A 26381-nucleotide genomic window follows, 5' to 3' on the forward strand; every position below is an offset into this window, starting at 1 on the left:
TCAAAATGAGCTATGGCTTGGGCCCGTTGATCCATATATCTTAATGAAGCTTGAGGGTCAGTGGACAAATGTTGGTGTGCCAATATTAGTGCAACTGGATCCCCTGGTTCTGGTCTGATGAGCAATGGCTCGTTCAGCTCTCGGTTCATGATTGCTTTGGCTTCTGCTGCTCTTTTGTCCTCATGGTTCAGCCATGAGGCAAATGCCAATAATTGCATATCTCCCAAGGCCGTATTAGGATCCCATGAAACTACATTAGGCAGGGCCAGATTATGGAGGTAGAACTCCGCTAATTTGGCCCTATCCTCTGATGAGCTAGTACTGCAAACTTCAGTGAATTGCTGTGGGTCTTGGAGCTGAGAGATACCTCTCTGCGCCAAGGTATTGATTTGGAATTGCAGCCATTGGTCTTTCAAGTACAAGCCATAGGATTTGGCTGGTTGTCTGCATTGGATAGCATCCATGGCCCAGCTGGCCATGCAGGCCAATTGTGCATCTTTCTGCTGCAGCTGTTCTCTGAGAGCTTGCACCTCAATTTGTGCTTACTGTTCTGCTTCCTGTAGAAGTGTGGTTGGCTCCCCAAGACCGGTGTTCAGTTCCTTTTCACCTTGCTGTTCCTCTATGGTGTCCTTGGAGGATGTACCTGTCCCTGCCCTCAGCTCCTGTAGCTGCAATCTCAGCTTCTGGTTTTCTTCCTGTAGAAACGCGCGTTGGCAATTTGCCACGTGTTTGGCCATGGACAATTCACTTCTGGCCTCCTTGAGCTGCTCTTGTAAGGGACCTATGTCCGCCACCCCCTTTGACTTGGCTGTTTTCATCCACGTGTGTGTACGGACTCTTTCTTCCTCTAATGCAAAAAACAGTGGCACAGTAAATTTCTGAGGTATAATTTTGCCAACCTCTAAAAAGTTGTAATATGAACTCAGACTTGGCTGAGGGCTGGGCTCTGGTATATGCTCTTTCTCCACTTCCTTTGGTGGCTCTACTTCACCCTCCCTTGGTGGTGATAAGGGTGTTTCTCCTTCCATTCTCTCAGTTTCTTTAAGCCTGGCTAAGGTTTCCTGTAGAGCATCTTCAGCATCCTGTAGCCGAGCTTTTTCAGTCAATTGGTCTAACTTTCCTTGCCACGTAGTTTTCTTCGGGCTTCCCCTCTCATAGGTGACTGATATCCTCGAGGGGGACCTTTCCTTGGGCGAAGTAGGGGCATCTTCAATGATGATCGGGCTGCTGGACGGAGGCTGTGGCTTGCCTGTCTTTATTCTCACACTTCTTCGAGCTTTAAAATATAGAGGGGTCTCCCTCTTTCTCTTCTCCTTTGGCTTAGGAGGTGTGCTGAGGACGGCCAGCACAGCTGCTGCCTCCCTTTCACGAATGTCAGCTTTCTTCTCCTTGGGTTTCACTTTTTCGGGGCTTCCTGTAGAAGACCCTGTTTTAGTCAATTTCGGGCTTCCTGTAGAAGCCGGTTTCGGCTTTCCTGTAGAAACAGGTGTCACCGCCTTGGTTTGCTTTGTTGCATGAGTTTTGCTTTTTGACTTGGTTGCGGTCGCTGTCGAGGCACTCTTGCTGATGTGGACCTTCTCAGCCTTGTCCACTCTGCCTTGCAAACTTTTCTCTCTTGCTGTCAAGATGGGTGTGTCATCTTTCTCCTTGTCATCCTTTTTCTCTTGTTTCTTCTCTTGCTTTTTCTTCTGCTCTGTGGTTGGGGTCTTTTGGCCTTTTTCTTTCTTTACTGCGGCCACTGACTCTTTCTCCTCACTGCTAGAAGAACCGAGCTCTTCGGTTAGCATCTTTATATCCCCATCCTTTGTCAAATTCCTTAAGGCTTCCCATGAGAGAGGAACCTTGTATGTGTGGAGCGCATCCTCCACGAGGAGTTTGATCAGGCCATGGTAGGCTACCTGGTCTGGTGTGCCTTCTTTCAACTTGGTTGCACACAATCAGAGACTGTAGTGGAAAGTAGGGGAGACTGAGCTTGTTTTCTACAGGTAGCTCCATCTGGTGCCTTAATTCAGTGAGTAACCGAAAGTGGTACCCGTATACAATGCTAAAACGACCTTCGCAGGTGATGTACTTCATAATTTGCAGGCTAACTTCATTCCACGGTGGCAGTAAACTGGTTCTACGAACCCCATTTTTGTCTTCTGAAAATTCCTCCTCTAGTGGAAATAATTCTTTCTTAGATTGTTGGCCCAATTTCCTTTCTTCTTTATCCCATGGTAATCCCATTGGGAGCTCCATAACTCGGCTGATGAATTGTGGGGTGAGTTTGAGGCTTAAACCCCTGAAGTTAACGGTGGCCAATGTTTTAGATTTCGGCCTCAGAGCTTGCAAAAACTCTTCTGCCACTTCGTCGTCATAGCCCTGCAATTCGTCACAGAAGGATATCCATTGCGCTCGTGTGAAGAGCTCCACCACCTCAGGATTTTCTCTTAACTTCGCTGAATCAGTGGGCTCCCTTCTGATGAACCCACCCGGCATGGTGAAAACCTGCTGCGTTAGCTGGAGGTGGCAAATGTGGAAGAAATTTGGTCTACTGGGACAGGGCGTAGGATTACGCCTCTGTCATGCATATAATCCACGAAGCTTATCTCCTGAGGACCTTAACACAGCTGAATTACACTGACATCCTGTAGGACGACAGTTCATGCACGGCAGACAACATTTGCAACAATTTTCTACGACCAGACTGTAGACGACGATTCTGCCACTCTCAAAAACCAATTTCATGGAGAGTTCAGGCCTACCTTTTTAATCCGCCACCTTTTGACGTGAGGAACCTGACTTCCTGTAGAAACAGCTTTCCTGTAGGAGCAGCGCGCGATTTTCGGGGGATACTGCAGTGGGTTTGCGCTCTTGGTGTTGCTTCACATGCGTTCTGATGGCCAAAGACTCGGAGTATCGAGCTGCAGAGGGATCTGGATGATCACTCGAGTCGCAAAAGATGAATGATAAATGCATGGGGTGGCAATCTAGCCGATTAGATTTGAATCGGTGGAATCCGTGGTGCGGGGGTGAGCTGTCCCTGCCGAACTATTGGACGACGTCATCCCATCATTTGCCTGCGAGTTCCCTTACTGCCGCATCATTCCCCGCAGATCCGCCGCCGTCTCTTCTGTTAAACTCGTTTTTTTCGACGGGATTGTTCTCACGTGTGTACTGCCCGTTTCTTTTGCATGGCCACCATTCACACATCCGGCTCAACCAGCTGACTGGTCAATGTGGCCAATCGATTGACCATACAACCGCTCAACCCATCCATTTCACACTTGCAAACATTTTCAAAGTAAAATTCATGCAATTCGACGGAAGAAAGGGTCGAGGCACTTACCTGTGCGGCCGCAACACGATTGTTCAGGCTCTTGGACGACGATGAGTGGATTTGGTTGCTGCTGCTTGATTTGCACAGGCCCGGAGGTTCACATTCATAGGCTGCCGACGATGGATCTTATGATGCGGCTGCATGTGCCTACGTGTTCATTTCATGTGGCAAGCGCTGTGAATAGTGTACACTCCAGCGGGCTTAACTGTTACGGGACTCCTACAGGATGTCCTGTAACAGTTTTTCCTCCTCGGGTGCACGCTGCACGACGAAGGCAATGGCCCCACAATCACGCTCACAGAGCTCATGGATGGCTGGGATGGATATGGTAAGACATCTCAGCGTTTTTTCATCTTAAAAATTGCTTCCTCTTGATAACTCAATGATCTGCTTTGATGGTGCAGGTAACTTCGTTGCATGTCGACAAGGATGGTAGAAAGAGGTGATAGCAGTGTATAAGGGTGATAAAAGTAGCTTGCATGAGTCCAAACCGATCCTTGGTCGTTAGATCTCCTCATAAAATGAATTCTGGGCCGTCCCGAACTTCTACAGGAAGTTTCCTGTAGAAATACAGAACTTCCTGTAGAAAGGTTGCGTTTCTTGTAGAAAGTCTGCACCTTCCTGTAGAAAGTCTGCATCTTCCTGTAGAAGACTCAAGCCGTGATGAAATTGTGCACATACCTTGGAGAAAATGAGTATTCTTGGAGGAGGGGCTGGTGAGGTCTCCTGGCATCATGATAAGGATATTTGGCTTTGCGTTAAAAGACCCCCTCTCCTTCATAGAACACCTGCAACCTGCATGCATTTTCACATTATAAACTTGTTGTCCCTATCTTTTTGCTTATTGTTTTTTTTTTTCTTTTTTCTTTTTTTTTTGAAAGATAACAGGGGCGCCTCAATGAGGTTTTCACCCTTGCTATCTGCCTTAAGTGCCTCAGAGAGGTTTTCACTCAAGGATCTTTTTTAAATCTCTCTTTTTTTTTTTTTTTTGAAAGACAATAGGGGCGCCTCAACGAGGTTTTCACCCCTACCACCTGCCTTGGGAGCCTCAGAAAGGTTTTCACCCAAGGATCTTTATTATTTTATTATTATTATTATTATTATTATTTTTAGATCTTTTAGGGTATGCCCAAAGCAGAGGCGGAACCCTTCTCTATGACCAACACTGATTTCTCCATAGTTTTGATGAACTCTTGTCTTGAGAGAGGCTTCCTGTAGATCTTCAAGTGATGCCCATTGACAAGCATGGGGATGGCTTCCTCATCAATGGTTCGAATAAGAACAGATCCATTGTCATGGCATTTTTCCACTGCATATGGTCCTAGCCATCTGGTTCTCAGCTTCCCCTTGAAATCTTTGTACCTGGAGTCATACAACAAGGCCCAATCTCCCGGCTGGAATTGCTTTTCATGGAGGTGTTGGTCATGCCACACCTTTCTCTGAAGTTGAACCACTTCTGAGTGAAGGAGGGCCTGCATCCGGTGCTCGTCCAGTCCATTCAGCTGCAATAACCTTTCTTATTGTGCATGGCTAAGATCTAGGTCCAGCTGGGCTGCCATCCTCAAAGTGTTGTATTCAAATTCAATGGACAGCAAATCTTTCTTCCCATAGACCAGCTCATAAGGTGTGAAGCCGGTGGTGTTCTTCCAGGTGGTGTTGTAAGCCCATGTGGCCTCAACCAGGCGATCTGTCCAATCTTTCTTACTGCTGCTCACCACCTTAGTCAAAATCCCTTCCAATGCTCTGTTGGTGACTTCCACTTGCCCATTTGCCTGTGGATGATAGGGGGTGGAAGTCATATGCTTGATCTTGTGGTGAGCTAGTAGGTCTTCAATCAAGTTGGATGTGAACTGGCTCCCTTGATCGGTGACCAGCTCTCTTGGGTAGCCAAATTTGTAGAAGATGTTTTCTCTTAAGAACTCGGCCACCTTCTCTTCTGTTGCTGCCTTGATTGCTTTAGTCTCTGCCCACTTTGTCAGGTAGTGAGTGCACACAATGATGTAAGACCTTTGCCTCGAAGGAGGGTTGATTGGACCCACAAAATCCATACCCCACTTCTCAAATGGCTCAAGAGTCACTTGAGGTTGGAGAGGCATCTCATCCCTTGGAGTCGGTTTCCCCATTCTTTGGCATCGGTCACATTGGCTGATATATCTTCTGACATCTTGATGAAGTGTGGGCCAATAGTAGCCTACCTGCAGGATTTTGAAGGCAGTCCTCTTTGCTGCAAAATGTCCTCCACAAGGCCCATCATGACAGGTGAGGAGGATATCAAAGACTTCCTCCTCCCTTACACAACGCCTTAAGATCTGATCAGGGCCAAGATTGAACAGATTGCCCCCGATCCAAGTAAATGAGGCACTTTTTCTGATGATTCTGCTCTTCTCTCTTGAAGATAGGTGCAGAGGGAACTGTGCTGAAACAAGGTAGTTTGCTATATCAGCAAACCATGCAGAGAGTACTGAGATAGCAAACAGATGTTCATCGGGCATCTGGTCATCCACTGTTCCATCCTCATCTGCAGACAAATCCAATCTAGATAAAAAGTTAGCAACAACATTTTCTTTACCTCGTTTGTCAACAATGGTCAAATCAAACTGCTGCAACAAAAGTAACCATCTAATAATACGGGCATTCACATCTGGTTTATTCATTAAATATCTAATTGCAGCATGATCCATATGTACAAAGGTTTGATAGCCAGTAATATAATGTCGGAACTTGTTCAATGCATGGACCACAGCCAAGAATTCTTTCTTGGTTACAGTGTAATTCAGTTCGGATTTGGACAAGTTTTTGCTAAAAAAGTAAATGGCATATGGAAGTTTTTGTTCAACTTGTCCTAAAGCTGCCCCTATGGCTTTGTTCGAGGCATCAGTGTGGATGTGGAAAGGTAGGGCCCTGTTTGGGCCTCTCAAGATTGGGGCTGACACCAACTTGTCCTTTAATTCATTCAACGCCCTCTGACAATCGTCAGTCCATTTAAACTCCACATCTTTTGCCAACAGGCCAAACAATGGCGAGGCTATCTTGCTGAAGTCTTTAATGAATCTCCTGTAATACCCTGCTAATCCTAAGAAACTCTGAACATCCCTTACCTTTTGGGGAGGTGGAACCTTCTTGTTGAGAGAAATTTTGTTAGGATCCACTTGTAACCCTTGGCAAGAAATGGTATGTCCTAGCACGGTTCCTTCAGTCATCAGGAATTCACATTTTTTAGGACTAAGGGACAGGTTCATCTCAATGCATTTGGTTAGGACCTTTCCCAGATTGGACAATGCTTCCTGGAAGTTGGACCCATAAGGAGTGAAGTCATCCATATAGATTTCCACCGCATCATGGACCAACTCCGAGAAGATGCTCAAGACAGCTCTCTGGAAGGTAGCAGGAGCATTGCATAGCCCAAAGGGAAGAACTCGGTAGGCAAAGGTACCCCAAGGACAAGTGAGGGTGGTCTTATCTTGGTCTTCCGGGCTGATTTGGATTTGGTTGTACCCACTAAACCCATCTAGGAAAGAGAAGAACTTCTTTCCTGCCAGTCCATCCAACACTTGATCTATGAAAGGTAGAGGGAAATGGTCTTTCTTGGTAGCTTTGTTCAGTTCTCAGTAGTCCACATAGATTCTCCACTTCCCATTTTTCTTGGGAACCAACACCAGAGGGGACACCCATTCACTATCTAAGATGGGGTAAATGAATCCGGCATCCAACAGTTTTTGCAATTCTTCCTTGACAATGTCCTTAAGGGCTGGATTCATTCTCCTCTGAGGTTGCCTAACTGGTTTACAACCCTCTTTGATGTATATGTGATGGGTACAGACCAAGGGATGGACTCCTTTCATCTCCTTATAGCTCCAAGCAAAAGCATCTAGGTGACTGGCCAACAGGCTACATAGCTCCTTTTCCTGGGAAGGAGATAGGGAGGAGCTGATCTTTAACGTTCTCTCAGGGCTGAACTCCACATTCTTGACTCTAGGAGTGACAGGGTTGGTGGTACAAAGGTCCACTAAGGTGTTGGCTTGGGCGTCCTCCTCCAATTTCTCTAAGGATAGTGCACTGGAAGGTGGATTCTGGATCAAAGTCTCAATCAAGTCATCCTCGGTTGGGGGGTCTCTTCTAGTGGTATCTAGGGTGCACAAAGGTGCTGAGTACACCTCATCCTCTTCTCCTTCCTCCAACCACAGCGGTAAGTCATGCTCTAAGGAGGGTTGGGCAGGAGGATATAGGACTAGCTGCTTGGACATAGGACCGTTTTTGATGGTCATGTTTCCTGCACGGCAACTGATGTAAGCATCTGCAGTGGCTAACCAAGGCCTTCCAAAAATAAGAGGATATCCAGTAAGCTTTGCCTTGGGTTGCAGAACCAAGAAATCTGCAGGGTATTCCCAAGAGTCGACAGAGACCAAGACATCCTCCACAATCCCTTCGGGAGTCACAGTGGAGCGATCTGCTAGTTGCAGTACTGTCGAGGTCTTCCTCAAGGAACCCTGAAGATTGAGTTTGAGCATGGTATCCCTGGTCATCACATTAATGGCAGCCCCCAGATCAATCAAGGTGTGAGTTATGATGGTGCCATTGATGTGGACATCTACTACAGGACTCCCAGGATCTAGGTACTTTGGGCAGATGACTTGTCCTAACATAAGGTCAGACAGTTGTCCTAAGACATTGATGGTTGAAGCATCTCTCTTTCGCCTGCCTAGGTGTTTAAAACACTTTTCCTTAACCAGTTTGTTGTATATTTGCACATCCTTGATGGATTGGAGAAGTGGTATTTTCACACACAACTGCTTGAGCTCTCCCAGAAGCTCATCCTCCTCTGGGTTGGGTTGTGTGGTGGCTGTTAGTCTCTCAGGAAAGGGTGGAATAGCCTTTGGTTCACTTTCCTATTTGTCCTCCACATCCTCTAGGGGAGGAGGTTGGCGATCTGGAAGAGTCTTTCCAGATCAAAGATTGATCTCTTGGATCTCCATAGCATAGGTAGGGCATGATGTTTCCCCAGTGTATACCTGTTGGGCCTGTCTATTGTTAGGGTTCGGGTTCGGTTGAGCAGGCATTTGAGGTTGCCTTGGAGGAGCAGGAGGTAATGGTTGAGGTTGAACTGGTGGTGGAGGCAAAATGGCGAGAGGAGTGTTGTACTGGGGCCTCCACCCCGACTGAGGTGCATTCCACTGAGGCTGTGGCTGGGCATGTGAATGATAGGAATGAGTAGTGGGTTGAGTAGGGTACTGAGGTGGATAAGACCATGGAGGAGGCATATACCAGGAAGGATGAGCAAGGGGGCCCCAAGAAGGCATAGGAGTCGATTGGTTGGGGCTGTAGTAAGCTTGGGGTGCCCCTTGCATCCCCTGCTGGTAAGGTCTAGGTCCTTGTGGCCTCCTTTGGTTGAGGAAATAGAGAGGTTTAATTGGAGCTTCTGTCCCTTGGTACATAGCTTTAAGTCCAGGTAAGGTTGGGCATTGATTTGTGGGATGGTCCTCCTCACAAACGAAGCACACTTCAACCGAATGCAATGGGCATTCGTTCTTAAGGTGTCTCCTTATACATCTAGGGCAGAAGATAGCCAAGGTCCTCTCAGCTTCTTCCTTCTTCTGCTGGATCCTGAATGTGTCCAGTTGCATGGCAATGGTCTGTCTCACCTCACTCTTAAGATCTTCTAATTGATTTGCAAACTCATGCTTGGAGAAAGGGATACCAGCTGAGAGGAGGTTTCCTCTACCTCGTTTCCGGGCTGCCCTAGAGTGGTTTCTGAACACAGTCTTGATGTCCTCATAAGGCAGTTGGTAAATATCTCCCCCAGCTAACATGTGAAGGGTATCTAAAAGGTCTTTAGGGACTCCTCGGGGCAGGACCAACTTGAGGGATTCAGGGTCAAGTGTGCACCTGGCCCGCTTATAGCTAAGTTGGAACCTCTCCTCATAATCCTCTAAGGACTCATCATTTCCCATGGTCATCCGAAAGATTTCTCCCTTGGTTTCCTTGGACCTACAGTAGTCCCGGTACTTGGTATTGAAAGCTTGTTGCATCTGAGCCCAAGTGGTGATACTATTCCCAGGTAAGCCCATGAACCAGTGTAATGCTGCATCCTTAAGAGTTGAAGGGAAGAGTTTCAGCTTCTGCTCATCTTCAGTATAGTCATAGGTTCTACAAAGGACAACAAACTCAAACAGGAAGGTATCAGGGTCTTTAGTAGTCAGTCCATGGAAGTGAGGCAGAGCAGAGGGGCTAATGTTTTTCATTTTTATGTCTCCATTGGTTTCTCAGATGGGGAATGCACCTTCTATTCTCTCATCTTCTCTTCTATTGTTAGCCATAGCTTCATATGGGATGGTCTCTAATTCTTCTTCTGCTATAGGTTCTTCGTATATCTCAGGAGGTTCACCTATAGGTTCTTCTAGATCACTGTCACCGAAGAAGAGAGAAGGGTGACTCAGTGATGTGGTGGGGGTGTTGGGTAGGAATTTGCCTATTTTATCTCGATTCCTATGAGGCATGAAATGGAAAGACTTTTTGATTGCTTTTGCTTTTTTCTTTGGTACCTGCAAAACTGAAACAGATTGATCTACAACTAACTATCTTGCTGAAATAAAAATGCAGAATTAATACGAAAGTAGGAAAGGACTAATCTACTTTGCTCAAATGGAATTGCAGGAATGGAAATGCTAGTCTACGCTTGCAGAATTGAAAGGCTAATCTATGCTTTCAAAAATTGAAATTGCGGAATTGAAAGGCTAATCTATGAAAGTAGGAAATGTCTATGCTACTTCTGCAGAATGGAAATGAAATAAACTACTTGGCAGAAGGCGAGAGTAAGAAAACAAAAGAAAAGCAACAATTACTAATACTCTGATGCTTCCCCGGCAACGGTGCCAAAAAGATGGTGGGCTCCAGTATTGTAGCAATAATGCTACAACTCCTGGAGCTTCCTTCTCTAATTTTATCAACCCGGTAGTTCGTAACAAACTTGGAAGCGACGGTGCTGTATGCACAAGTACTAGCTCTTGTCGCAGCTGTCACTTGGTCAGCTGGCACAAGTCTGCTAGGGCTCAAGCCAACTTCTATATGTTCTCAGAAGAAGCTTTCTAAATGATGAACGAAGGCTATCTCAAAGGAAATTAACCTACTTTGCAAGAATGAACTGAAAGCCAACCAAACATGGAAACCCTAGTAAACCCTAATCTGACTAGCTTAATCCTTATGATGCAATGGTGGGAATGCAACTTCTAGAAATGATGCCATTACTTCTAGTGAGATGAGATGCATGAATTTAAACTACTTCCATTGAAGAGAACACGTTTTTGTATTTTTTCTCAAGTGGGTGGAGTTATTATGATTGTGCTTCTTACTGGCTCTTGACTGTGGAGGGGTAGTTCAAGGGGAGGAAGGCTTGGGAAAGGTCAAGAGGACTCTGAGAGGTTCCGGGGGATCCCTAACATCATTCCACAGAAGTTCACAACGTTCAGGTGCTTGGCAACTGTGTTTGCAGACTTCTACAGGATGTCTGCAGGGGATCCTACAGGAAGCTCGGGATTTCTACAGGAAGTCTGCTAACTTCTACAGGATGTTCTGCAGTCGGAGTTTTGGATGATGGAGGAGTGAAGGAGCTGTATGGGTGGATAGGTAAGATGAAAGGGGAGCTGGAGGTGGCTTATGCACAGAGAAATGAGATGGAGAGAGAGTGGATAGAGCTGGTTGGTCGATAGAAGGGTAGAGGCAATGGAAGGCCGAAACGTTGAGGCAACGTGGATAATAGAAGGGTTGGAGGGAAAATGAGCTGAACAGAGGATGAGTAGGTGGTTTAGGCACAGTTTAGAAGGATCAGAACATGATGGAGTGGTGCTGCGCAGTGTAAATGAAGCAAATCACCCTTATCTTGCATGTGATACGAAAGTTCACCAACCTATTCTAATTGTTTTATTAGGAATCAAATGACAGCAATGTAAGTTGAAGGGAAACCGTGCATGATGCTGAACCAAAGAGTCATTATTCAAGATATAATCGCATGGACAATTCTTCAATCGAAAACATTACATCAATACTTGCATGCATATGTTAAAACAGTGTTTTTGGCAGTTGGCACGGTCTACACTTCCGGTCCCCAAACAGAGGTGAAAGTGAGCATGCATTCAACCTTTTTTGAACTCAACGTAACTTCAATCTCCCTACGCTAATTCTGAACTACTGAAACAACTGCATTCATGAAACTAACCTACATAACCAAACCGAAACAGTCAACTCAGCAAACTGTATTTTTCAAGTGCATGTAAAGGAAAGAAATGCAATGATAAAAAAAGACAAGTAACAATACAAAGAAAAGGAGGTCTATTGCTCTCAGGTTGGGCCCTAACCTGAGAGCTATAGCTCCCCTAAGAACTCAGAATTGAATCCAAATCTGCCTGCCTTTTATTAAAAGATCATAATCATGAGTCTAACAACATGCCAAAATTGGCTTACAAAGAGCAAAAACAGAGCTACAGCTCGTAATCCAAAAATCTACAACAAAGTTTCAAGAGTCTTTATCAAAGGCTACAACTTCAATATTTATACATGATGAGGGCCAAGCTGGCCTCCTCAATTAGTGGAGCTTGGCTGTCCAACTAAAAGTAAACTGTTGTTCCTGTAGAATCCGTTGGCTGCCTTCTAGCTCGGTGGTGATAGCTGTTGGAGCTCGGAGTTGGGGTGGAGATCACGAGGAAGGTCATTCAAGGTTGTGGACAACCTCCCTATAAACCCGCAATGCCACCTTGGATGTCTCCTTGTCTCCATTTGCGTGGTCTTTTCTCCATTTAATGTCAAAAAACCTGAAATCATCATGTATTAGCCACATAGGCATAATGACTACCCTTCTTGCTACAAATAACACGAATATACTAAGAAATGATGCATAAGTGATAAAAAATGAAGGGTTGAGCAAGGTAAGTAGGCCAAATGAGCCCAAATTGTTACCAAAAATTGGGGCTCATCAATATCAATTTGGGCACATCACTCCCATCATCCAGATCAGTGTTTTAGGGTTCATCAAACCCTAATTTTAGTTGCTACATGCCCTAAACAAGTCAACCTTTTGAATGCCTCCTTCCCAGACAGTTTCATGGCCTCAAGACATCCTAAAATGACCTCTAGAAGGACCAGGGAAGGTAGTCCCATGCAAGGGTGCACTACAAAGCAGTTAAGTCCATGCCAGGGTGCTCTACAAAGCACTTAGGCCCTCTTTGACCTGTGTTGGGCGAGTTTGAGCGAAATTCACATAGGGTTTGGGGAATATTCTTATCTTTTGGAGCCTTCTAGAAGATTCCCACACTTATCATCTCCTAAGAGCTCGAAAATGGATGAGGAATGATTTAAGATACCTCCTATCCTCTCATCCCTTCCTCCATGGAACTAATTCTAAGTATGGAAGGCCATTCAATACCCTCATTGATGACGAAACCTCCTCCATCTTCCTATAAATTGAGTACTCATCTAAGTGGTCAGGGGCTAGAATTTGATAAATTGTAAGGAGATAATGTTAGTTTGAGAATTGAGACTATTGTAAGTGTCGTTATGCTACCAAAATGTCATCCTTATGATGTGATGTGGATGGAACCAAAGCTAGAGGAGTAACTTTGAATCAGGCTTCATTAATTCTTCCTTCTATCCAATAAAGTATTTACACCTTTTTCCATATTCTTATGTTGATATGTGATGCTTATATGTGTGAATGTATCTGATTCCATTTACTTTTAATCAATAGATCTTTTGCTTTGATTTGTTCTTTGTCTTCTGTTGATGTTTACAGGTACTTCTCAAGTGTGTTAAGTACAAGAAGGAGTGTAGGACCAATACAAAGGAGGCAAGAGGAAAGCAAAAGTACAAGTAGGTCCTCTCATTCTCTTTGTCTTATCTATTGTTTATAGAAAAAGGTTAAAGTGCTTTAAACTGTTCTTCTAGATATGGCTACTTATCTAGGGAATTAGTATTTATCTGTAGATACCAAATTCTTCATAACATAGACCACATTGATCTTAGTAGACGTTAATCATCATCATCATTGTCAAGCATCGAGAGGCATCAAATATCTCGAGCTGTAAACCTTTCCTCAAGTTTCACACTCAGATTTATTTTTGCACCTCGAGAGATTCGATCCCTTTTGATGCTTAGTAGATCTAGAGTTAAGATGGATCTAATTGGGTATATATGTATGCTTGTTTAATGAAAAATTAATCAAATTTGGAGTTACCTAAGCTAGCCTAACAACCCTGAACCTATTACATGAAACCCAAAATTTTCAACTACTTAAAATAATCCATCAATTTCTCTTTTTTAGTACATCAATATATAAAAATAACAATTTATATATTACTTATTTAAAACAAACATATATATTTATACATATCAACTTATTTTATTGAAAATATTTTATTTATAAAGTTTTTTTATAGAGAATGTTATTTATAGAGAACTCAACATTTCAAGTGCAAGATATGTATAAAAGATTGGATACAAAGCTCATGTTAACTTTTTTGTTTTGTGTGCTATATTTGAAATTATATTAAAATGATATTAAACTATACATAGGCATTAGTGTTGATATGCCAATAAGGAAACCATGCTGGTAGCAATAGAGAAGGTCTTTTATCCCTTCAGTTTGAGAATTATTAATTACACAAGTTTTTTCAAAAAATTCCAAAGTATGAAAGTAAAAGTAGTACGAAACCTAATTCTAAACTAAGATTTGGCTTCATTGTAGTTAACAATAAGTAAAGATAAAAATACCAGGGAATCGTTCATCTCCAGTGGGTGGATAATTATCATTTATTGTAGTGGTGTGCCCAACAACCTCCTAAAACTCCTAAAACTCCAGATCATATACCTAGCTTTTTAGATTTGTCAACTTATAGTCCACATATTTTATTTGGAGTTATAGTGCATCTAGAAGGACCAAAGTCTCATTATTAGATTAGTTCCTTTCAACTTGAACTTTTCCTACAATGGTTTTCATTTGCCAATATAGGTCAATTATTTGGAGATATTTTATAGTAGACTCCTCATGTTACCTATGTTCAAAAATATATGATCCAATATCAACAATACTTTCCAAGTCTACCATGCAGCTTCACTCAACCCATGTATTACATTTTGTAATGTCAATATCAATTCATACCTCTAGAGGTGTCTAAGCCCAATACATGTGAGAAAAATCTATTTTCCCTTGCTAAGTCATGTGGCATACTAACTTTGTAGACCATAATTACCACTACAACTTGAGACCCTCCTCACCATGGTGCTAAGCTTAGGAAAGGTATAGAAAAATAAGGGTATAGATCAAGAGAAGGGAAATAAAGTAACACATAAGTTGAGTGGAGGCCAAGATAGGAAAATGAAGAAATAGAGAGGAAATAGTGGCTAGTCAATGAAAATGAAGGTGAAATGGTTGCACTAGAGGTGGGAGGTGGGAAGCTCACTGCCACAGGTTTGGGATTAGCACCAACTAGAATCCTTTCAAGGGAGAAATTTGTGGCACCCTCCACTATCTAATCCAAAAGGAAGTTGACATTGGAAAAAGAACCAAAACTTCAAATTATAACCATGCTTTATGGGAGATTGTCCATGCTTAGAGTAATGATACATGAGTATGGATGATAGAGAAATTTAAACCAAATCATGTTAAAATCACATATAAAAATTATAAAATAAAAATAAGTTTCCCTATACATACAATGATAAAAAACCAAGTTTTGATAAATTCTCGTTATCTATAGAATGTTATGTTAATAGGGAAAAATGTATTGCCAATAGTAAAGAGATCTCTCTCGTGTGAAGTCCCAATTAGAACTCACATATTTTTGGATAGGAGTCCCATCAGGTATGAGGGGTTGACTACCACCATGTTTATATATTTTCTCTTGGGTTTTGGGTGAAGAGATGTTAATGTGAGGCCAGTGTGAAATACCTGGGGGGTCAGAATGAATCAACCCACAAATGATAAACTTGAAGAACATGTTGCAAGAATATAATAACACTGCAATAAGACCAAGTACATCTCAAGAGGAGTTAGTTTGATAAAACCATGCAAGACATACAAGAGTGAAGAAATCACTAGAAACTAATTACAAAGTACTTCACAACTAATAACTAATGTTATGCAGGGAATGAAAGAGCATATATCCAACAAACATACAAGAAATAAGTGATGAATTAGTTCATCAACCTATAGCTCATGTGAAAGAAAACATGCAAACATAATAAAATTATCAGATAACCATTACAACCACCATGAAAGTACATGAGAATCTATGCCAAGAGTGAAGGGCTTCTTATGAACAATGTTGCAATCCCAAGTACATGTACCACATGCCCATCAAAATCTAATAGTGGAAGTTGAGATGTTCCTATCATTCCCAAAATAAGTCCCCTAGCCTCACCACAACTTAGTCTAAAATGGCCAAGGGTATGAATTCTCCTAGCTACCTAAGTTCTAATAGCTATCTCTATGCTAAAAGACTCAAGCAATAAAATCCCCTTGCCTACAGAAATTAGGATACGTTTATACAAATGGGTAGGTGACTTTTAACCTTCCCTATGGCTATTCAATTTGCTCATGACCTAACCTATTGTAAGTGAATCTTCATATTCTTATTGACTCTAGCATGAATTTGGTATTTCCCATTTTCATGACAAAGAAATACAATTAATAAACATTTATGACATGCTTTCATGGATGAGAAATGAAGTCATTATTTGATATTTCTTTTCCCTTGTCATGTAAGTGAATTCTTAATTTGTGCTCTTTCCATAATAGGATAACTATTTTGGCTGTATTGAGTATCATGATATTGTTTTTTGAATCACCTATGCACATGTAGCACCCATTATCTTTGCTGCAATATTTTCCTATACTAACAGGAATAGAATTTAGGAACATGTCCAACTAAATCAATATATTTGTTAATTGCCATACCCCTCATTTTGTGAAACTAGCGGCATATAATATGGTATCCTTCCTTCATTCCAATAATTTATAACAATCATAACAACTAATACGATGTCTTCTACACCAACTTTCTTTAGCTTCCCACAAATTGATGAAATATTTTGCAAGAAGTCATCGAGTGAACAAAATCTAGGAAGCTTGTATAAGCACATCAACATTTCAGATGGACACAATTCAAAATATCCTTAAAAAAAGATACATGATCCTTGAATTTTTTAATCATTTTTTAGTTGCAAAGAGAAATTGTTGGATTATTGTCACTAGAATTGGCCATGACAACCCAACACAGTCTAATAGTTTGCAATGCTTGTCTAAGTGATTTTCATGCATCACTCTTGTTAATTCTAGGGTGGCTCCAACATTGACAACATATGATATTTTTATGCTATTTATAATGTCTCTTTTACCAAAATTAACAAGCCCCACAATACCAACATTAATGGATGTCTTCAGCTCGTGACTTCTAGAATAATTTTTCGGCAACCTTATGCATGTTTCAGCTCCAAGACAATCACTAGTCTATAGTTTTGGAGTGTCATTCGAATTTTTTTATGTTGATTTCCATCCTAAATTTTACCTTCGCTTCTGAATGTTGCACTTAAAGGTTATAGTTGGAAGTTCTTCTCTAAGATACTTGAGCCATTTCTCTACAACCTCCCTAGGAACAAGATATATTTCATTAATAAGTAAAACTAAATGTTTTTCAAGACCTGCTTTCAACACCATTTGCTACATGTCTATACATCACACTCCAAAAGGATATCTGACATATATCACCTCCAAAATAACATTTTATTCATGAATTGCGCCATCTCTTGAACTCAAGTTTTTATTTTCAAAACCATCTTGTATTTTTGAAATGGACTTGGAAAGTTGTTTCAAATATGCATCTTCTTCTAGTAAGCCAAGTTTTCTCTATTGCACACATTCTTTTCTGAGTATTTTTTTATTTTATTTCTTCAAGGTTCTCAAACTTGCCTAGCTTCAAGAGCTTGAAGATCTTACTCCTTGAAGGGAAAATCATTGGGTATGTCAGGATCCTTCTCAACTTTGTGCTTCTTATATTTACAAAGCTTCTTAGCCTCCTTGGCCTTCTTCTTGTTACGCTCCTTCACTTTCTTCATTATTTTGTACCTTTTTCATAGCGACACACATTGCTCTTTCTCTTTTCTTAAGAAAAAGTTAAGTCAAAAGTCAGATCCAATAATCACAACTTCTTGATGTGCATGATCATTCAATATTTTTCTCTTTGAATTTGTACGGTCGGGGAATTTGAAACATTGCACTTCCCTCATGCAATGTGGTGTAGTGAAATTGCAACACAACGGGTTGTGTTATAGTGCACAAAAGAGGAATATACACAAAACTAACATGAGATGTTTTGAGGGAGATTGTGATGCATTGAGAGAGGTCGTGATGAGTTGCATCACATTTCTCATGACCAATAGACTAATTATCTTGCACTATTGTGCTAAGATGGGAAATAATTATAAAATATAGATGCATTATGTTGCTACTATTTCACAAATGTCTTCAACAGATCCATTAATTCTCTTATTAGTCTCCACATGCAAATTTGAAACCAAACATGGAAAACATTGACCCTTTAAAACAAATTTGGGGTATTCCAAAATCTCAAATTTGCTTCCACCAATGCATAATTATAAGAATGGATTAAAGGTCCTTTAGAATAAGCATACCACTGAAAAAACTATGTTACTCGATCAAACCAAGGATATATCACTTTACTAGTATTTCTAACTTCTTGAAGAATGATTTGTTGTAACGCTTCCCCAAACTTTTTACCATCTCTCTCCAACACCTCAAGCATGTTATACCAAGCCTTCCTTCAACTAGGGCACCCCACTTAGTTGCTTCTTTAGTAATACGAAGCTACCTACATTCCCCCAATATCTAGTTTGTACCATGGATGATGTTAAATTAATATACCATTTTTTTGCAGTAAGAAATATGATTTTTGGTAGCCATATAGTCAACAATCACTTCCCAATCAATGTTGTCCCCGAGAACATTTTCAATAGGTTTTTCTTCTTTCTCAATTGAATTCAACCATAAATATTGATTCATCACATCAAATAGTTTTCAATATTCCTCTTGCAACCAATTCTCATTTTATCCTGTGCTAGGTATCTTTCACATGGTATCTATTCTTTCCAAGAAGTTCTAATAATTTATTCCAATTATTATCATGTTCAACTTACAAGATTTTAAGTGCGTTAATTTCATCCTTTTTCCAAACAATTTCTCCTAACCTTTCATATGAGAAATGATATCAAAGATAAATACTAATAGATATATAATGCAAAGCAACCATTGGCGGTGTAGATTTTGTAGCTTAAGTGGCAGGCCATTATTTGTTAAACATGCATCGACCTCATTCAAATGTATTTCATCCTTTTTCCAAACAAGTTCTCCTAACCTTTCATACAAGAAATGTGATCGAAGATAAATATTAATAATAGATATATAATGGAAAGAAACCATTGCCAGCGTAGCTTTTATAGCTTAAGTGGCAGGCCATTATTTGTTAAACATGCATCAACCTCATTCAAATGTTGAAATTTGTGCTCTCATAATGTGAATGATTTGATCTAGGCAATAAGACATGTTTGATCATTATTATCATGTTCAACTTACAAGCTTTTAAGTGCATTAATTTCATCCTTTTTCCAGACAAGTTCTCCTAACCTTTCATATAAGAAATGAGATCGAAGATAAATACTAATAATAGATATATAATGCAAAGTAACCATTGATGGTGTAGATTTTGTAGCTTAAGTGGCATGCCATTATTTTAAACATGCATCGACCTCATTAAAATGTTGAAATTTGTGCTCTCATAAGGTGAATGATCTAATGTAGGCAATAAGACATGTTTTATCAGCTCAAATGAGACATGGTGAAGACTACCCCATCTTATACATTTTCCTTTAGCTTTAAAGGAATTTTTTTTTACTATTGGAACCTTTCCTATGAGAGATGTGATAAATTAATAAAATAGGTCTTCAAATTCACGTGGATATGCCTACATTTTGCTGGAGGGTATCATGTACTGAGTATAGCCTCATACCTACAATTTTTCACATTTTTTGAGGCTTTTCATCTTGGATGTCATGAGGATTTTCATCACTAAATTCGAGGCCAAAATATCAATATTCTATGGATCTTCTACTTCCTTAAAATAATAACAATGGAAAAACATTTAGAGAGTAAATAAGAAACTTGTACTAAAGTGGGGAGTCCTAAACATCAATTTCACTGTCATTTGGTGACCATTCAAGGTCTACGAGATCTATATTTTCAACAATAAATGTGCCCATGGCTTCCCACATATGACAGGAAATAAGATTAGCATATTCCTTGTAATCTCACCTTGTAGCTATAACTACAACCTTTCCATATGAAATCTAGATGTTGTAATAATGTGGTGGTTGTTATGACTCCATCTTGCATGGGAAATTCCTGTAGGCCCCTCACCTATCTTGCATTTCCATCCTTGGGCCTTGGTATGCTTCATATGTGAAATATACAAACCAGGTAACCAAAAGCCTCAAAGTATAGGTTGAAACTAAAGCAAATAGTGTGTAATTAGTTGATACAAGAGCCTAAACAAGCGCATTTTCACATGATGGATGATTACCATCCTTAGTAAAGTATATATCGTGAAATTTTGGTTGTGGTGAAAGATTTAATGCTCAAGCAAGCCATGACAAAGATCCATTCACTGATTGCATTTAGTGATGACTAAACTATTTTAAAGAGCATGACTAAGTATTAAGAAGGATAATCATGAAAACTTTGAAAAGCAAGGGGGGCCCAAAATTTTTAAGTATACAAGGTGAAGATTTTTGGGGGGTGTTTTAGCCACTACAACATTATATTAATTATTATTTCAATACTATTTACTATTCCTTTTTAATTAAATTTTAATCAATTTTGTTTGATCTCGAATTCTATTGTTTTATTGAAATGAAAACATCACTCTCTTAATTAAATTAATTACATTTAGTTGAGAGTTGCTATATATTACACTATGGGGGAGATGTTGTAGACACACACACACACACACACAGATATATATATATATATATATATATATATATATATATATATATATATATATATATATATATATATATATATATATATATATATCACATTTCTTTATATAGAAATATTGTTATTTTTAATTGAATACTTATTAGTTAAATTTATTTTTTCACTACAACATATCATATAACACTATATATATAGATCAATGCTATGTATATCACATTAAATAATTAAATTAAAAAAATTATGAAAACATGTAAAAGAAAATTGTGCATATATATGTAAGTGGTGGTCTAATTATTAGATGTTTTTTTTCCTTTTTCCAGGCACTTTGTTTGGTATATTTTGCTCAAAATCCAGCATGGGTTTCTTGCAATCTCTTGTTTCAACTATGTAATTTGCATAAAATGAGTGCCCCAAGGGTTTTTAGTGAATTGAAACCATTTATATGTTAAAAAGTGCACATTAAAAAACTAAAATTCAATAGTTGGCCAAAAATTGTATCACCAAATTCTGATGAAAAGGAAAAAAACATAATAGTTAGACTGCTCGAATATGTAACTATATGTATTATCATGATTTTTTATCCTCTCTCTCAACCCAATGGTGGGAGTGAGAGTATATACAACAATATTTATAGGCACATATCCATTAAAATAATATTTCTCATCATCATGTCATTCACAAAGAATTGAACCTGGGTGGGGGAGATTGTTGAGTGTTGGAATTACAATTCAATTGAAATCCTTCAATAATTAAATTGTCAAACCAGGGCTACGTAATCTTGGAGGCATCGCACAGGAAATGCCAAAGATTCTGGAATAAACTTCTGCCAATCCTACTTTTGATCTAATAATTAAATCATGCAAAACCAACAAACAATAGATCACAAAGAAAACCTTTAAGTAAAATGACACCAAGCCATTTTGGGTACTAGATTCACTCAAGAAAATTACTCGCCAAAGACTTTGATAAAAGAACAAAGAACGCCTTGCAGTCAAACTTAAAATGACATAAAAAAACATAATTATGTTCCTGTGGTCGAATTTGAATGCTTAGAAAATAGAAAGAAATAATAATCTCTTATGTTATTAAATCTGTTTCATGTACTAGAAAGTTCTCATTCTTGTACTAGAACATTACATTCCTATACCAGAATGGGTCCGTTATCGCACCAGAATACTATGTTCCTGTATTGGAACGTTCTGTTCCTATACTTGAACACCCCATTATTGTGCTAGAACACTTTGTTCCTGCACTGGAACGCTATATTCCTTCACTAGAAAAGATTCAATTGCAACAATCCTTCTATTGTAGCGATTACAACCACCCTCCAAAATTTTTCCTTAGCTTCGTTTTGGAGCCTCCCTACCAACCATCCTTAGCAACATGTCTTGCACTATCAAATACATAGGCTTCATTGATTTTTCAGTCGCTTTCCAGCCTGTGCATGCCAATTTTCTTCACTCCTTTCATAGACTTCCATTTCGGACTTAAGCTAGTTGGTAGCTGAGTAGCTCCCTCAGAAAATTGCAAAATTATGGAGGGGAACACCTTCCCTCTAGAAATTGTTCAAATCTGTTGGGCAGCCTGCTGGGCTCATAAATTGTGTAATGTGGTCAGAGAGGCTTCCTTGAGAAAACTGTGCAATCTAGCCGAGCATTGCAGCTTAACCCAAAAATTGTGCAATTCTTGGAAGCAGTCACCTGCTAACCCCAGAAATTGTGCAATCCCTCTCAGACATCCAACCCAACTCAACTCATAAATTGCGTAAATCCCTCTCTCAATCTTGTAGACCATTGCATGTGCCTTTAGGTTGGTCAGTTCCACCCGGGACCTAGCAAAATTGATTTTCATGCATGGGATTCTTTTCCCGAAATATAAAAAAGAAACATGAAAAAAGCATCCCTATATTTTAGGGATGTATTTTTCACAGCTAGAGGTTACATGCAAATATCGTTTTAGAAACTTTCCTCCAAGTGTCACCTTTTCCTATATTTTTGGCCTATGCATCATGAGCCTCAAACTTATTTATTCAACGCTTCAGAGCTCATTCTTCACATCGATTTTGGAGCTCTGACATCCCACAACACATCTAGGAGTCTTTGGCACATCCAGCTCAGCTATTTTCGAGTAAGTTCAATTCACTTGTCTTTTGCAGCATTTATGTCACTTTTGTGTCTTGGCTTGTGTGAGTGTTGTCTGCTTGATTTCTGTGAATCCTTGTTGTTCTTTTCATTCATGTTAACCTATACAAGCACTGTTTTAGTTTTTGTTTGCATCTCAGTGCTATCGCATGCATGGCACTATTTTGCACGAACGATCACCGATTGGGTGACCCGTTTCACACACATTCATGTTTTCCCATTTTCTGAATATTGCATCCATTGTTTATATGCATGATCATTCACTCTTTCCTACACTAAGTTTCACCATGCATTCAAATCTTCATATGTTTTTAGTCATCCGTCAGTGGGTTTGGGCAGCCTTAGCCCGGGCACTACCTTACCCAAACAACATTGCGCACTTATCAGAGGGAAGGTTTTGCCTTCCTCCCACAAAATGTGAAAATCTAGCCAGGCTCTAACCTCTAGGATTTCTTTGCGCAATTCTGAGAGGCAATGTCTACTGGCCAAAAAAATTGCATAATGTGGTCCCTATGCCTGCATGCCTTGCTGACTGAAATTACGCATTGCACAATATAAGCACCCAATAGGTCAGCCTGGATTGCGCATTGTGTAATTCCAATAGTCAACCAGCCTCATGACAGTCCAAAATACATTTTGCGCAGTTCCGACAGTCAATATCCAGGCCTCCCAATGAAAATTGTGCAATCCTTGCCGACAGTCCCCTGGGTATGTTGTGTGTCAGTCCTCAAGTTTTCTTTGTTTTCAACTGAGATATTTCTGTCCATGCATGTTTCCATGTCTCCAGATATAGTAGGTGTTCGTCCATCTCTCAGCAATTCAAATTCAATGGCCTCCAAGAGAGTAGGGTCAAAGGACACCGACGAAAGTGCAACTGAAGAAGCAATTGAGAAAGTCTCTATGAGTTTTCCAATTTATGAAGACACCAAGCAAATTGTAGATAAACACATCAAGCTAAAATGGAAAGATGTCAATGATCCATTCTCAAGCACATTTGAGGAAGATCTTAAAGACCACAAGGTCTATGTGAACATTCACAAGTCCAACTTGTACCGGATTGCATGCAGGTACCCCACGTTTCCATGCATGGACATGATACAATGGATCATCTCGGACAATGATACTGAGACAATGGTGTTAAGAAGTGTCATCGAGACAGAGTTTTCTACCTTCAAGGAAATGGACTAATAGCAGATGTACCACTTGTCGAAGCCAGTGATCATAATGGAGACACCCTTCAACATACCCAACAACAGTGCAACCTCGAGGGATATCTTGAAGAGATGGGTGAAGGAGCCAGCCAAGTTTAGGATGGCACCCGACTAGATTTACAAGATGAAGATATTGCGGAAGGTATCTCAGTTCTTGGTCATCTTTGCATGCTGCTTATATGTCCAAGAGAGTACGGAGACCTTCCCAAAAGTTGGGTGATCACGTTGGACCAACTGGATAGTGAAGGCAAAGCATGCAACTGGTAAGACATGTTGTCTCACAGGCAGAAGGAATGTGTAATAAGAGCTCGGCAGCCACCCAAAGGTCAGAAAACAAAAATCTACATGTCTGCATACATCTTGGATGCAATCTGTGCTCGTCAGATGTTCCCAAGCTTGAAGTGGGCATGGACATCAGCGGAAACCTCTGTAAACACTTATTTCAAACTATTTTTTGAATGTAGCTTCCATGGAGTCATCACACAGTTGTCATACCATTTTTTCACCCCAATGTACAAGATGATATTTGAGCAGGATCCACCTTGCATGTTGAAGGAAGTAATAGACGCACTGATCAACATAGCGCATTGGTATGCCTCATCTTTTGACACCTTCATATGGATGTGTAGCGTGGAGAATTCTCCACATGTTTTACCAAAGTTTGCCATGGATAAGCTCGTCGCGCAAGAAGTGTCATAGCACATCTCGACAAGACTATCAGCTATACTTCATTGGAAGAAGAAGGCACCCTGGCCCACTCTTCCATTGTGGATTGGGTTATACGAGATATGGAATCTCAATCATGAGGATTCCGAGATAGAAGAGTTCAAAAGATTTACTTTTGGAACCAGAAGCTTCAATCTGTACAACCCGCATTGTTTTGTAAATGATCACTATGTGAGAGTGCAATTCCCTTGTATCCATGGGGCTTGTCATTAGGCTGAGGAAGACCCATTGAGATATTGTCACAACTTCTCAAGACCTAATGAACCAGTAGGAATCACGATGGAATGGTTAGCGAAGCAACATGAATCAGCATCTAGGAGAGAACCAGCAACAGCAACAACAAAGGGTAACATACATGCATTTGAAAAAGGAAAGAGAAAAATTGTTGACAATGTAGAGGCAAAACAAAGTTTCAATTTCATAGCAGACCCACTTGTGGAGAAAGCAACTTTGGAGATGGAGGTGAAGAGGCGAAAAGAGGACCATGAAAAGGTAGAGAGATAAAAAGAGGATGGAGGAAACAGTGAAGGAGTTACAAGAGCTGAAGGAGAAACTCCAGAAAGAAAAGGAGCTGCATAGACAGAAGAAGGAAGTGCAGAAGCGACAGATACAATAGCGGGTGCAACATGCACAGACTGATGAAACTATGCCCATACAGGTGGTAGAATCATCCAAGCAGTTGACACAAAGTAGACAAGGTGAGAAGTCGCAGGAGAAGGACTCCGCTCAAGAGATTGAACGAGTACTTGAGTAGATGGATATGGGGATGGAGAAGCCAAAGTTAGAGAAAGACATCGACCTCATGCCTTACCAACAAGAGGTCAACCTGCAGGCTTCATCATATCGGTAAGCTAAGCAAGTCCTAAGCAACCAAGGAGATGTTGAGATCCTTGGAGACAATCCAGAAGGAGAGATGCACAACGTATCATTCCATGAGTCACAACATAGGGTTGTGCAATTTCAGAGAGTGTCTACTCTTAATTTACAAAGATCTCTTCGGCAGTTTGAAGAACAAGTGATCATATCTAATGTGCACAAGCATTTAGTAGCATTGGCCTATGCTACTAGAGCATATGCCGAAGCCATTATCTCGAGTGTTCGCTTCTTGATAGCATAGAATGAGTGAATGGATAAGGAGTTACAGACGGCCCAGTAGGGAGGAGAACATGTTACAACATCCACCATAGCAGAGTTGAAGAAGGTGATACTGGATGAAGTATCGTCCCTTGAAACAATCATGCAGAAGTTGTATTTCAAATTTGGTACTGTGCATAAGGTACTTGTCCATCTCAATGGTTGGTAATAGTGTTGTGCTAGGAGAGAATATATCTTGTCAAACTTGAATACTACTGTCGACCGCATGAAAACATGGACAATGAGATACAAAGGAGCCCCATTATGGCTTCCCAAGATGATGAAGCCCATGGAAGTTGAGTTGAAGGCATGTACGGGTGTTTAAAAGCATGGATGTTGTTGTGCGTGCAAATGCGATCCCATCTATTAGGACACTCACTGATGCAAAGGCAAAGAATCAATTCCAACTGGAGGTTGACACGTACTTTGCCGAGTTGATGTGGATAGCCACTAGCAAAGACTTGACGATTAGTGCAGACACTATGTACCAGTATGTTGTTGGTCCAGCTGCAATCAAGACAATGATGCACATGTTATCAAACAAGTTGGATGGATGAGCCAAATCATTGTACCCAAATGCAACAAAGGCAAGAGTTAATTTCCAAAAGGATGTCACCACAGAGTACACAGACACCATCATGGACTACCAAGCTTGGCATCATTTTTCCACTGTTGACCATCATGAGGATTTCAAAGAGTTGGTATTCCCATAGTTGTCTAAGTCTTAGTGATGTCTTACATGCCTTTCTCAAGCCTATTTTGTCTCACATAGGTACATGTGTATATTGTATGTAACA

General features: G+C 40.5%; 1 pseudogene; it reads right to left on the reverse strand.

The window, feature by feature from the left end:
- Positions 1-16246: 16246 nt before the first annotated feature.
- LOC149192029 (guanine nucleotide-binding protein-like NSN1 pseudogene) lies at positions 16247-24600 on the reverse strand (annotated as a pseudogene).
- Positions 24601-26381: the final 1781 nt, after the last annotated feature.

Source organism: Pinus tabuliformis, chromosome 2_2 (genome assembly GCF_031772625.1).
Source record: "Pinus tabuliformis cultivar Carrire ecotype Pingquan chromosome 2_2, CPIR1, whole genome shotgun sequence".
Lineage (NCBI taxonomy): Eukaryota > Viridiplantae > Streptophyta > Pinopsida > Pinales > Pinaceae > Pinus > Pinus tabuliformis.